General features: G+C 40.7%; 1 pseudogene; it reads right to left on the bottom strand.

Annotated features, from left to right (window-relative positions):
- Positions 1–1,020: 1,020 nt before the first annotated feature.
- LOC135977763 (integrin alpha-6-like) overlaps positions 1,021–12,183 on the bottom strand; it is a 12,744-nt pseudogene continuing 1,581 nt past the window's right edge.

Below are 12,183 nucleotides of genomic sequence, written 5' to 3'. Positions count from 1 at the left end.
CTTCCATTTACAATTATGATTGGTTGTAGAGCTGCCAATATTCCTGCCACACTCCCTGGTTTCCCTGGCAATAGCAGCTCTGTAAGGAAGCAGAACTCTTAAGGGATCTGAACTGGGAAACTGAGTGTAAGAAGCAAACAGGCAAAAATGAAAGAATGAGGTGAAGGCCAAAGGGGTATGTTTTTGACTTTATGAGCAAAGCTTTAATTTGAAACGCTCCTGTTAACTCAAAGCAAGAAAATAGGTGTTAAGATAATGCAGCATTTATAGTCAGCTTTTTTCAACTGTGTCTGTATTATTAGCCTCTGATATCAGCATATTGTACATGAAGTGACAATTCATTCTATCTGGGATATTAATAGCCACCTAGTATCCATTTCATAATATTCTCCAGCCACAAGAATATATCCAAATATTGGTTTGCCAAGAAAGGAAGCTTTACTGTTCCAAGTACTGCAGATAGTACTAATTGGTGATACATGCATTTTGGCAATTTCAATGAACAAGCCAATTTGAAGCATTTTGGACTGTAAAACCCACAGCCAGATATGGCTAATACACATACCAATCAAGTTACATAGATAACTTTTCATATGCTAAAATAACTAACATATTTCTGAAACTTCTGAAACAAGCTTTTACAAATTCTAAAAGAAATAGATGTTTCCATGATTTTTTAAAAATTCCAACAGTTGTTTTAAAACAATCATTCCAATGAAGTGTTTGTCAACCCAAATGTTGCAGAATTGAGAAACTGAAATTGTTACTTACTATCAATTTTTTACTACGGAGCAAAAAATTAATGTAATTGATTATTGTCCAAGATGGAAGAAATACAAAGAGAAAAAGTAAACCAGATTTTAAATTTTTTCATTTTCATTAATTAGGTGTTACTAGTAGCACATAAAGAAATGTATTTTGACCAGTGATTAAATAGACAGTGTCCCCCAGCAATATCATTTTGAAAAGTCATTCTCAGAGTTGCTTAACTAGTTTTCTGCCATATTTGTCAGGTACAGATCAACATATGAAATAAGAGTGATTTGTAAAATAACTCAGCTTCCACGGTAAAAATACCAACAGCGTGAGTATCAGCATTCCAACAAGAATAGCCACCAAGATGATCCACCAAGGCACTCCTGTATAGAGTGATACTGTCTTTGCAGGAAAGACAGTAACTCCCACCTAAGTGAGGGAAGAAGTTGTAAGTAAAGGTGATGGAAAGTTTGACAAGATCCTAATTCTAACCCAAAATTCACGTCTACAGCAGTGCCTTGAGTTTTCTGAGCTATGGAGGCTAGTCACTAGTGTGAAGAGGACATCATGTCTCCCACAATTCTTATATGCCTACTCGAAGCATTTCTTACCACCTAGTTTTCATGAGCAGCATCTGAATGTGCCTGGCTCATGGGAATGATGTTGTAGAATCTGTGGGACATGCTCAGGGAGATGTAGTATCCCAGTATGTCAGCAAATCATTCTACACTAATTGAAGATAAAAGTGTGAAGGGCCCACAGCTCAGAAGTACTAGACTCTTCCCTAGCTGAAGGCTCCATGCCAAAGGACACCCAAGGGAGAATGAGAAAAAAAATATATCGGGAAGAATTGGGTTAAACCAGCCATTTACTGGAACCCCTCCAAAACTAGAAAATAAACCTGCCAAACTCGGGGCAAGGACTGTCTTTTTACTATGTGTTTGAACATCACATAGCACAATGGGGTTCTGATCCTAACTGAGGTGTCTCTATGCCAATAAGGTACAAAATAACAATCATCTCCAAGATCTTCAGTAATTATTTTTCTTTGGGGAGGCAGGGAAAGCAGTATCTAGTACAGAGGACTGACCTGGAATCATCTTACCCCATTGCTCCCCTCCCCAATCCACACAGTTTATAAATGGATTAGCTTCCACAGGGTGATCATTCAGAAGCCCAAAGAATTAGAAATACTGCAGCATGGGAAGCAGAGTACTAATATGCATACTCTCTCCATACTGGGCACCCCTGTGTCTTGTAGCCACCAAACTCCATGGGTTTTGCAGTAGAAAAACTTTTACTCCAGACAAGTTAGCCCCTTGCAGAGCCAGGACCCATGGCTTTGCACAACTTATGGGGCTGGAAAGGCAGCATGTTGGTGACCAAATCTAGCTAACAATGACAAGAGTATATAAGCTGCAGTGTTCATTCTCATATCATATAGAATTCCTCTCACTAGGGAAGAGAAAGCTCTATGGAATCAACGGCGATGTTCAAAGCTTCTGGATTAAAATGTTCACTTTATGCACTATGTACAGTGCTTCTGTTTTTCCGGGCTTATTTTTAGCAATTTGAGTTTTATGTAGCTGTCAAAAATTAGGGATTTCCAGGGCTTCCTTTTGTATATACTTTAATGAGTAATGTATGTTATATATACTACAGTACTATATATTTTAATGAGTAATCTCTTTGTAATGTTCCCTACTGCGCTTTAATATAGTACTGTTTCAAACAGCACTATGTTAAAACACATTATGGAACCTTTAGTGTATACCAGCAGGGTCACCAGCAGGGTATACGTGGACCAAGTAATGTGCAACACCTTAGTATGAAGTGTCAGAGGAGTAGCCGTGTTAGTCTGGATCTGTAAAAAGCAACAGAGAGTCCTGTGGCACCTTTAAGACTAATGGAAGTATTGGAGCATAAGCTTTCATGGGTGAATGCCCACTTCGTCGGATGCAACCTTAGTGTGGTTTAGAAATCCCACTCCATAGTCCACTTTATTGCTCCATGTAGACCAGTGGTTCTCAACCAGGGGTACATATACCCCTGGGGGTATGCAGAGGTCTCCCACGGGGTACATCAACTCATCTAGATATTTGCCTAGTTTTACAACAGGCTACAGAAAAAGCATTAGTGAAGTTAGTACAAACTAAACTTTCATACAGACAATGATTTGTTTATACTGCTCTATATACTATAGGCTGGAATGTAAGTACAATATTTATATTCCAATTGATTAAGTTTATTATTATATGGTAAAAATGAGAACATAAGCAATTTTTCAGTAATAGTGTGCTCTGACACTTTTGTATTTTTATGTCTGATTTTGTAAGCAAATAGTTTTTAAGTGAGATGTAACTTGGGGGTTGTGACAATGCGGTTCTGGCGGAACCCAACTGAGAGTGCCAACTCAGGACAAATTGCTCAAATAGGGCAGTTACAGCCCAAGGCTGGGGTTTTTCCACCTCTAAGGCAAACCAAACCAGCCAGACTAAGACTTCGGTCTCACCCCACTGGCTAACCGCAAGTCTCACAAGCAATCTCCTTAGACACTCCAGTTTCCCAGTATTACCACCAGTGCCACACGTTATGGGGACAAATGGTTATAAAAACCAATACCCCAGTAAAAGAAAAAGGTTCTCCTGATCCCAAAGGACCAAGCCCCAGACCCAGGTCAATGTACAAGTCAGACCTTACCCACAAATCACGCTACTGCCAATCCTTTAGAATCTAAAATCTAAAGGTTTATTCATAAAAGGAAAAAGATAGAGATGAGAGTTAGAATTGGTTAAATGGAATCAATTACATACAGTAATGGCAAAGTTCTTGGTTCAGGCTTGCAGCAGCGATGGAATAAACTGCAGGTTCAAATCAAGTCTCTGGAATACATCCCCAGCTGGGATGGGTCATTCAGTCCTTTGTTCAGAGCTTCAGTTTGTAGCAAAGTCCCTCCAGAGGTAAGAAGCAGGATTGAAGACAAGATGGAGATCAGGCATCAGCCTTATATAGTCTTTTCCAGGTGTAAGATCACCTCTTTGTTCTTACTGTGGAAAATTAAAGCAAAATGGAGTCTGGAGTCACATGGGCCAGTCCCTGCATACTTTGCTGAGGTACAAGGCGTATCTGCCTTCTCTCAATGGGTCCATTGTATAGCTGATGGTCCTTAATGGGCCATCAAGCAGGCTAGGCAGAGCTAATCTCAGCTTGTCTGGGATGTCACCCAGAAGCATAGCATAAGTTTGCCATACAGACAGTATAGAGCCAATATTCATAACTTCGACTACAAAACTGATACATACATATAGACAGCATAATCATAACCAGTAAACCATATCCTTGTCCTAGACACCCCATTTGACCCCCTTTATACAAGATTTGGGTGCCACTACAGGACCTTGGTTGCAACAATGATCTATATGGTCCCAGTTTATGTCAATAACGTCACAGGGGTATGCAAGACAAATCAGCCTCCTAAAAGGGGTACAGTAGTCTGAAAAGGTTGAGAGCAACTGATGTAGACAAGCCCTTACATACAAATAACCAATTCTAATGTTTCTCCAGTGGTTTATTGGATAACTCCAATTTCATTTTTTCATATTGGAGGTATTTTCTTGGTGTTTACAAATTAAAACCTAAAATCAGAAGTCCTAAATATGTGTTACATACACAGAGGAAATGCCACCCCAATAAAGTATATGACCAGTGGTAAAGAAATTTGAAAACTCACTTGAGCCATTTCATTTGGGAGCTTATTGTTTTCAGCTGCAGCAGCATTCCCTAACTAGGGAGTTAAGCTTAGAATATTCCTGTTTCAAAATATAAGGTAATGTAATATACAGAAGAGAAGATTTTTAATATAAAATAATAAAATATACAGAAGAGTGCAATTGCCTCAAGAATAATGTGTAATAGAACATACCTCTAGGAAAGTGCTATTCCACAACCTTGAAAGCAATACAACAAGTGCCTTGCTGGCCAAGCCTTGCAAGGGGCATTTTATGTTCACACAGCGGGCCTCACATTACAATCCTGTAATTTAAATATTATATATGTATTTATACGCATGCATTTCAAAAATCACATTTTACAGAAGAATACTTGAGATATTTGCCAAGTTACAAGCTGGTAGACTTAAGGGTATGATTCTTTTAGAAGACCCAATCTTTCAGTTGCTGAAATCAATGTCAAAACTCTTATCAATTTCAATATCTGTCCTAGTACTTGTTAAACTATAGGTATGAGTTTGTGCAGTATTTCTTTACTTTGTTCTTATTAGTTACCCCTCTCCCCTTTAAAGTCCACTTCTGAAAGCTAAATATTTAATTAGATACATTCAACTGCTTTTTTACAGCTGTTTGGAAATAAATCCAATATAGTGACCAGATTTAGAAAAGAATATTGGAAAACACCCATACAACAACATGCCTTCTTTCACCCTGCTAAACCTAGAAAGGTTCTGCAGGAGTAAAGGGAAGGGAAAGAGACCAAAAAATAAGTGTTGTTTTGATATGGAAATGCTCACCAGGCATAGGTGCTAACTCTCTGGGTGCTCCAAGGATGGAGCACCCATGGAAAAAAATTAGTGGGTGCCACTGGCTGCCAAGCTCCTCCCTCCCCCCCACCTCCTCCCACCTGCCAGCGGTACCACTGATCAACTCCTCCCCCTCCCTCCCAGCACCTCCCACCCACCACAATCAGCTGTTTCGTGGCATTCAGGAGGCTCAGGAAGGAAGGGGGAGGAACAGGAATGGGGCATGCTCAGGGAAGGGCGCAGAACTGAGTGGGAAGAGGCAGGATGGGGCTGTAGTAGAAAAATTTTATGTTTGTGTTTTATATAATTTAAAATAAAAAATAAATAATGTAGCGTGTATTAAATGTACTGGTGTATGATTTGATCATATCCTGCCAGCCACCCTTTTTGAATAGCAAAAAGGAATGGCCTAATGGGCCATTGGTAAAAATACATCAGCCAGAATTTGTGTCTGTGCTAATTTCAAGGCAGTGACAGACCTTTAAGGGTTACCAATTTGTTGTAGGTTTAGCATTTTAAAATAAGTAAAAAAAATGCATGTGAGTAGTCAATGCATCCATTCCCCAGTCCTTCTTCCACATTTTCTCTTCTGTATACTTTGAAGTTAAAAGAAGCCCAGACCCTTCTCAACTGCTATTGAACACTGCATCTGAGCTGAGAGGGTAAGTGGCTGTTTCTCTTTAAAACACTGATCCTGGCTCTCCTCACTGGGTTCTCCTACAGCCTGGCCACAACACTCAGAGTTTAAGGAGCAGATGGGTAGTTCTTCACTTGAAGCTTGCTATTGGAGAGGGTGAAAAGATGGTGGAGAGTAGAGATGGGCAGGCTGAAAGCTGTTGCTTTCCCTCAGGACTCCAGCAGTCTTTTACACAGCACAGTTTACTCTTATAAAATCCTACATCCCAATCCTGTATCTGCTCTGAAGACAAAGGGAATTTTGGCAGAAGGGATACAGACTTGGGCCCTTTAGCTTTTTAGGAGAAGGTGAGACAGAGATGAAACTGGTTGCTGGCAAATGTCAACTGAGTTCATGAGAAACAGGAAAAAGAAGGGTCCAAGCAATCTAGGCAGGCTATAAAAATAACGTTTAAAAAAAGGTATAAATAGTTCCCCTGTTTTCTTTATCCTTTCACCATGAACTATTTTTTGCATTATTAAAATACAAATTAGGTTTTAAAGTGGCTTTGCTTTTAAATGTAAAATGAAGGCATCATAATCTACTAGCTGTGGCAGGATGTATATTAGCATAGGATATTGATGCACTTCTCGAGTCACTGAAGATATAAAGCTCATTCCGAGATAAGCCCCACTATTTGGCTAACGCTCTCCTGTTGTGCTTTAATGTTACATTAACTTGCTTATAAACAGGTGAAAGTACATTAATATACCTTAAATTGCAAAAAGTTTACTTCGTTTTGAGGTTCACAAGGGATTTTCCCCAATTCTTTCATCTAATAAAGCAGCCATTTGCCATTGCTGATTTCTTTTGGCCACTGGATGTCCAAGGAAGCTGTGCCAAATGTTTGAAGTGATCTACCCAAGTTAGTTACCCCTTAGGAAAACAAAATCCACAAATTCTCTTATAAACTAGAATTTACAGCTACAGATCTGCACTGACACTTGTTGAAAAAAGGGGTTTTCTGGTATTAAGAAAAATCACAGGAAAGCACAAATTCTGAAGATACCATACATTTGGGATTTGCCAAACAATTTTTGATTGGAAATAAAAGGTAGCTAACCTTCTGAATTATAGACTGCATGCCCACAGTATAAGTGTACTGGAACATCTAGCACACCTTGTACACCAAAATCAAGAGAGACTTGATTTTCAGAAATTTCATTTAAAAAAGTCTGTTGCTAACAGTAAAGCTAGAGCAGTTGCAAGATTTACTTGTTCTGTTCAAACCTCACAGACTATGAAGGTGAAGAAGTATAAATAAAAACTTTGGCTGACCTGGCTGATAACCCTAAATATAGTTGCTAAAGCATGTTCCAGTTCAGTCCTGAGCCACTGGTGTCTACAAACGTAAGTGGAATCTGTTCTCCTATAGAACAGCAACAGGAGGCAGAATGTTAGACACTCAGGAGGATTACAACTACAGGGGAACATCTGGTGCCACCAGAATTACACCTCTGGCCCTCTTGCTCCAGTAGCATGGTAGTTGGGAGTTTTGTTGTTGTGAACAGAAACTACAAACTACACCAAGTATTCTAAATTATTGCATTAGGCATATGTAATGACATATGCAAAGAGAAGTCTTCAGTAGCCCAAGGTAGGAACACAAATGATAAAGAGAATGGATCTAGGTGCTTCTGAACTTGAGACATGCTCCTTGCCCTTCCCCTGAAACCCTTCTCTCCAACCCTCTGACAGACTATGAATGCACAAATTAACAACCTCCTAATATTTGCACTGGAGCATGGGGAGAGGGGGCCAGGATTCCAGCTGCAAAACACACCACAACCAGGCAGGATGTGTTTTGCAAGGTGGGAGGGGCGAAGGCAGGAAGTGGTTCTGGTGCAAGAGCAGCCAGTCTTGAGCAAAAAGGGAATAGGCTGCATTGACTAAATGTGTGTGGAAGGGAGAGGAAATATAGTGGAGCAACCATTTACATTGCAAACGGAGCATTCAGGAACCTGCAAACCATTTGAGATGTGTGGATATGAGATCCTTGTCTTAGTAATTAAAAGGCAGAAGGCCAAGAGAGTGAGCTCACGGCCATATTTTCATAAAGGGCCGCAACACCGCTTGTTTGTGGATGCTCAGCTTTATGTTTACAAATATCTGCACACACTTTCTGAGCACTAACACTGGGCGTACCATTGATAGGTTTTGTGTATGTACGTTTTGTTACCTGTAGGCATGGATATTTATTGGAAGTGTGACCCTGAACTTCTGAGGGATGAGTCAGATTGTGTGTTGTGGAAGGGAGGAGCAGGTGGTAATGGTGGTGATTCTGGTGCTAGGGAAGCCAGCTTCAAATTAGCCAGATTTTAAAATATTCACATAAGTGTCAGGAAAAAAAAGTAATCATTATGTCTTAATAATCTAGATCAACTCATTCTGAATTTATATTCTATTATGTTTCCAACATCTTCAGATTTCATAGCACTCTCACTGATGATGTTACCTTTAAAGTACACCTGGGAAAGCTTAGCAACTCTGTTTAATTTTTAAAAAACAGATCACATTTTAGTACTGGTTGCAGCAAAGGGTTCATTCTCACATTGATTTGTTATGCTAACTATAAATACCTACTCAGTGAGTGACAAAAGCAATTCAATAACCACTTAAGCAGTAATTGGAGCCAAATTAACGTGATTGCTTATTCTATACTGAAAAGGAAATGGCAGTGTTTATTTTAAATTTTAACAGTTTTCACATTACAATAAAATTGGTTTTACAAAACAAATTGAAGCCATTCCTTAATGTTTACAAGTATATGGGAAAAGTACAACTATTAACTTTAGTTGTACTTAAAAATCAGATAAAAGGTTACCTAAACAAGAAAAAATCCAGACAGGAAGATACTAAATTAATGTATTTTTGCAAGCACAAACTTTGCTTTATATGAAAAAAATACATCACAGAATTCTGAAATGTTAAAAACAGAGATGAGCCCCAAACCAAGCCCCAAGACATGAACACCCTTTAACTTAGGGAAAGTTCAGGTCAAGGTCCAGAACCTAACTTTGCAGGTTGGGCCTATCTCTAGTTAAAAAAAAAAAAACACAAGCCACTTATGCTGGAATTTCTCTTGAAAGGATTTCCAAGCTCACATTTCATGAGCAATGAAATTGACAAGCTTGCCCAGCTCTCCACAGTGAGCGGGCAGGGAGCCCAAGAAGGCGGGGCAGCTGGACCCCGTTCTCCAGAGGCAAGAAACCCCAGGCAACTCCCCCCAGCGGGAACTCCTTAGGTCAGTGAAAGCGCTAGTGAGGACATGAACCGCCAACCAAAGGAGGGTAGTGTGGACATGCACCCCCACAGTAATTACTGCAAAAAGAACAGGAGTACTTGTGGCACCTTAGAGACTAACAAATTTATTAGAGCATAAGCTTTCGTGGGCTACTGCATCCGAAGAAGTGGGCAGTAGCCCACGAAAGCTTATGCTCTAATAAATTTGTTAGTCTCTAAGGTGCCACAAGTACTCCTGTTCTTTTTGCAGATACAGACTAACACGGCTGCTACTCTGAAACAGTAATTACTGTGATCATAGGCACCAACTCCATGGGTGCTCCGGGGCTGGAGCACCCATGGGGGAAAATTTGTGGGTGTTCTGCACCCACCGGCAGCCAAGCTCCCCTCCCCGCCCCTCCACTCCACCTCACCTCCTTCCCTGAGCGTGCCGCATCACCGCTCCTCCACCTACCTCCTAGCGTTTGCCGCGGCCAAACAGCTGTTTGGTGGCGTAGCAAGCTCCGGGAGGAAGGGGGGAGGAGCAGGAACATGGCGCACTCGGGGAGGAGGCGGGGCCAGGCTGGGGCAGGGATTTGGGGCAGGAATTGGAATGGAGGCGGGGCAGGGGTGGAGTAGGGACGGGAGCAGAGGAGGGTCGAGCACCCACTGGCGCAAACAGAAGTCGTCGACGCCTATGACTGTGATGGCTGTAAGTCAACCTAATAGAGGTTGATTTACATTTCTAGTGTAGACATACCCTGAGAGAAACTAGCATTGGCTAGAGCAATGCAGGGAGGTGCTCCTCTAAGGGTATGTCTACACCTTGAGCTAGGGTGTAGTTCCCAACTCAAGGAGATATACCCATGCTAACTGTCATCAAGCCAGCACCCTAAAAACAGAGTATTGCTACAGCGATGCAAGAGAGGGCGGGCTGCCCTGAATACAATCCTGTCTGAAACGCTAGGCACATACTTAGGGCAGCTAGCCCCTCCTGGTACTGGCGCCGCCGAGACTATGCTCTATTTTTAGTATGCTAGCTTGATGAGAATTAGCGTACATGTCTTGTCTCCTCAAGCTGGGGATTACATCCCTGGCTCGACTTTTAGACAAACCCCAAGTTCCAGAGGCAAACCTTCCAGGACACCCTGACCCTGCAAAGATTAATTGCATACTGCTCGTGTGATGTGGGACATGCATTCACAAGGATGAGACAATGCAATTAATTTTCACATGTGACCAAAGTTAAATTTCAATCTGAGTCTCCTAGAGTGCAAAGTTAGTGTGTTAACCAGCTGATCATTATCCTGTCTTTTATAATATGATTCATATTCATATGAATGATCAGAACTGGCATTTTGCTTCTCACTGAATGGTAAATTACAAAGCCAGAAGAAAAAGTGTTTCGTCTCTCTTATTCATTGATATTTTTTTAAAAAGAGACTTCAAGAAATTTTTACAAAATTAAGTTGTTTTCCTCCTTTAAAAAAAATGTTTATTGTATCTTGGCTTTCCTGTATTTCCTGGAGGAGCCTCTGTAGAACTAATCGGATTATGATGCTATAAAATACTGAAACCTGAGCACCTGTGTAAAGCAGCAGATGTCTTGCACTTTTCCAAAGTGCCATGCCTCTGAAGAAGTGCTTCTTTCAGGTGGGACTTTCCCCACCTTAGGTCTGGCAGATGCAAGGAAAGTCTGAATTTGGCCCTTAAATGTTATAGGCCAGATTGGCACAAAGCGTGCACTGCAATGTGGCCACTCTGTCAAGTTCAAACTAACCCTAAAGCCACGGTAGCCAGCCAGGAAGATCATACCAGTGTAGTGGGATCATTGGGTAGCTTAGATGTCCATCTCAGGGTTTTATGCAACTTCCCATCACTGTGGTATCTAAGCACCATGCTATATCCTCTACCATCACCCCTCCCTGCTGCCAGCAAAGAGGATATGGCTGGGCTTCCCTGTGCCGTGGTGACTGTTGTGTGCTACAATGGCTTCCTGGGAATCCTCAGGCTCCTTTAAACACACAGCCAGTCCAGGATTGGGGGAAGCAGAAAAAGGAGCTAAGCGCCACTTTTGCACAGACACCTTCTTGAGCTTTGCTGTAGCCGAGGATCTGGGCCTGCAGAAAGTGCACAGAGCAATGCCTATTGTGGAGGTTGCCCAATATTATATAATTTTGTGGAACAAAATTTCTGATGCTTATAATTATCTGCAAGGCTGAGCACAGGTGGTAACGGGTATTTAATTACCTGTGCTGGCTTTGTATTTATTCCATTTTTGGGTCCGTGTTATATGAACACCTTACCAAAATCATCATATGGTGCCCTCACTGCAATATCTGTTGAAAAGAAATTAGGAGATTTAGACAAACGCTATCCTGATGAATGGTTACATTCGTGATAAAATAAAATGCTCTGAATCTTGTTTTAGAAAAATGTATGGACATTCATATTTCATATTTTCTCATCTGGGAATCCATCCTGATTAATATCACCAATATTTTCAAATGCAATACCAAACAGACTCAGCGGTTCACTGAATTGGCATTAGTCCTTCCCATTGGCCTTGTTGGTTAACGTAGATGTACACAGCACCCCCAATTTCTCCATCTCTGTTAAAATATTGTGGACCTCTACAACAATATCTTGTCAACTTAAAATGAAAAAAAGTACAGCAATTTTTTAAAAATTGTGAAAAATAAATGAACATACCTGGCAATTTAAAAACTACAGGCTCAATATAATTTAAGTAAACTAGTCAGACAGAGGTCTGATCAAAGGTCACTGGGAAGCACTTTAAATTGGTTCAGTTATAAAATATAGCCTGTTGACTTTTAGTAAAGGAACACCTTGAGTTTGTGGCTCACCCGCCTCCCCCTTCTTTGCAACGTATAATGAAGGCCAAAGGATTTTTCTTTCATTGTGAAATTTCTTTTTCTTGCCTTTTTTTTTTTTTTAAAAAACATTCCCCTTCAAGACTTATTCATCTTTTTAT

Source organism: Chrysemys picta, unplaced genomic scaffold (genome assembly GCF_011386835.1).
Source record: "Chrysemys picta bellii isolate R12L10 unplaced genomic scaffold, ASM1138683v2 scaf32, whole genome shotgun sequence".
Taxonomy (NCBI): Eukaryota; Metazoa; Chordata; order Testudines; family Emydidae; genus Chrysemys; species Chrysemys picta.
The sequence above is the reverse complement of the archived record's forward strand: the minus strand, read 5'-3'. Positions and strand labels throughout refer to the sequence as shown.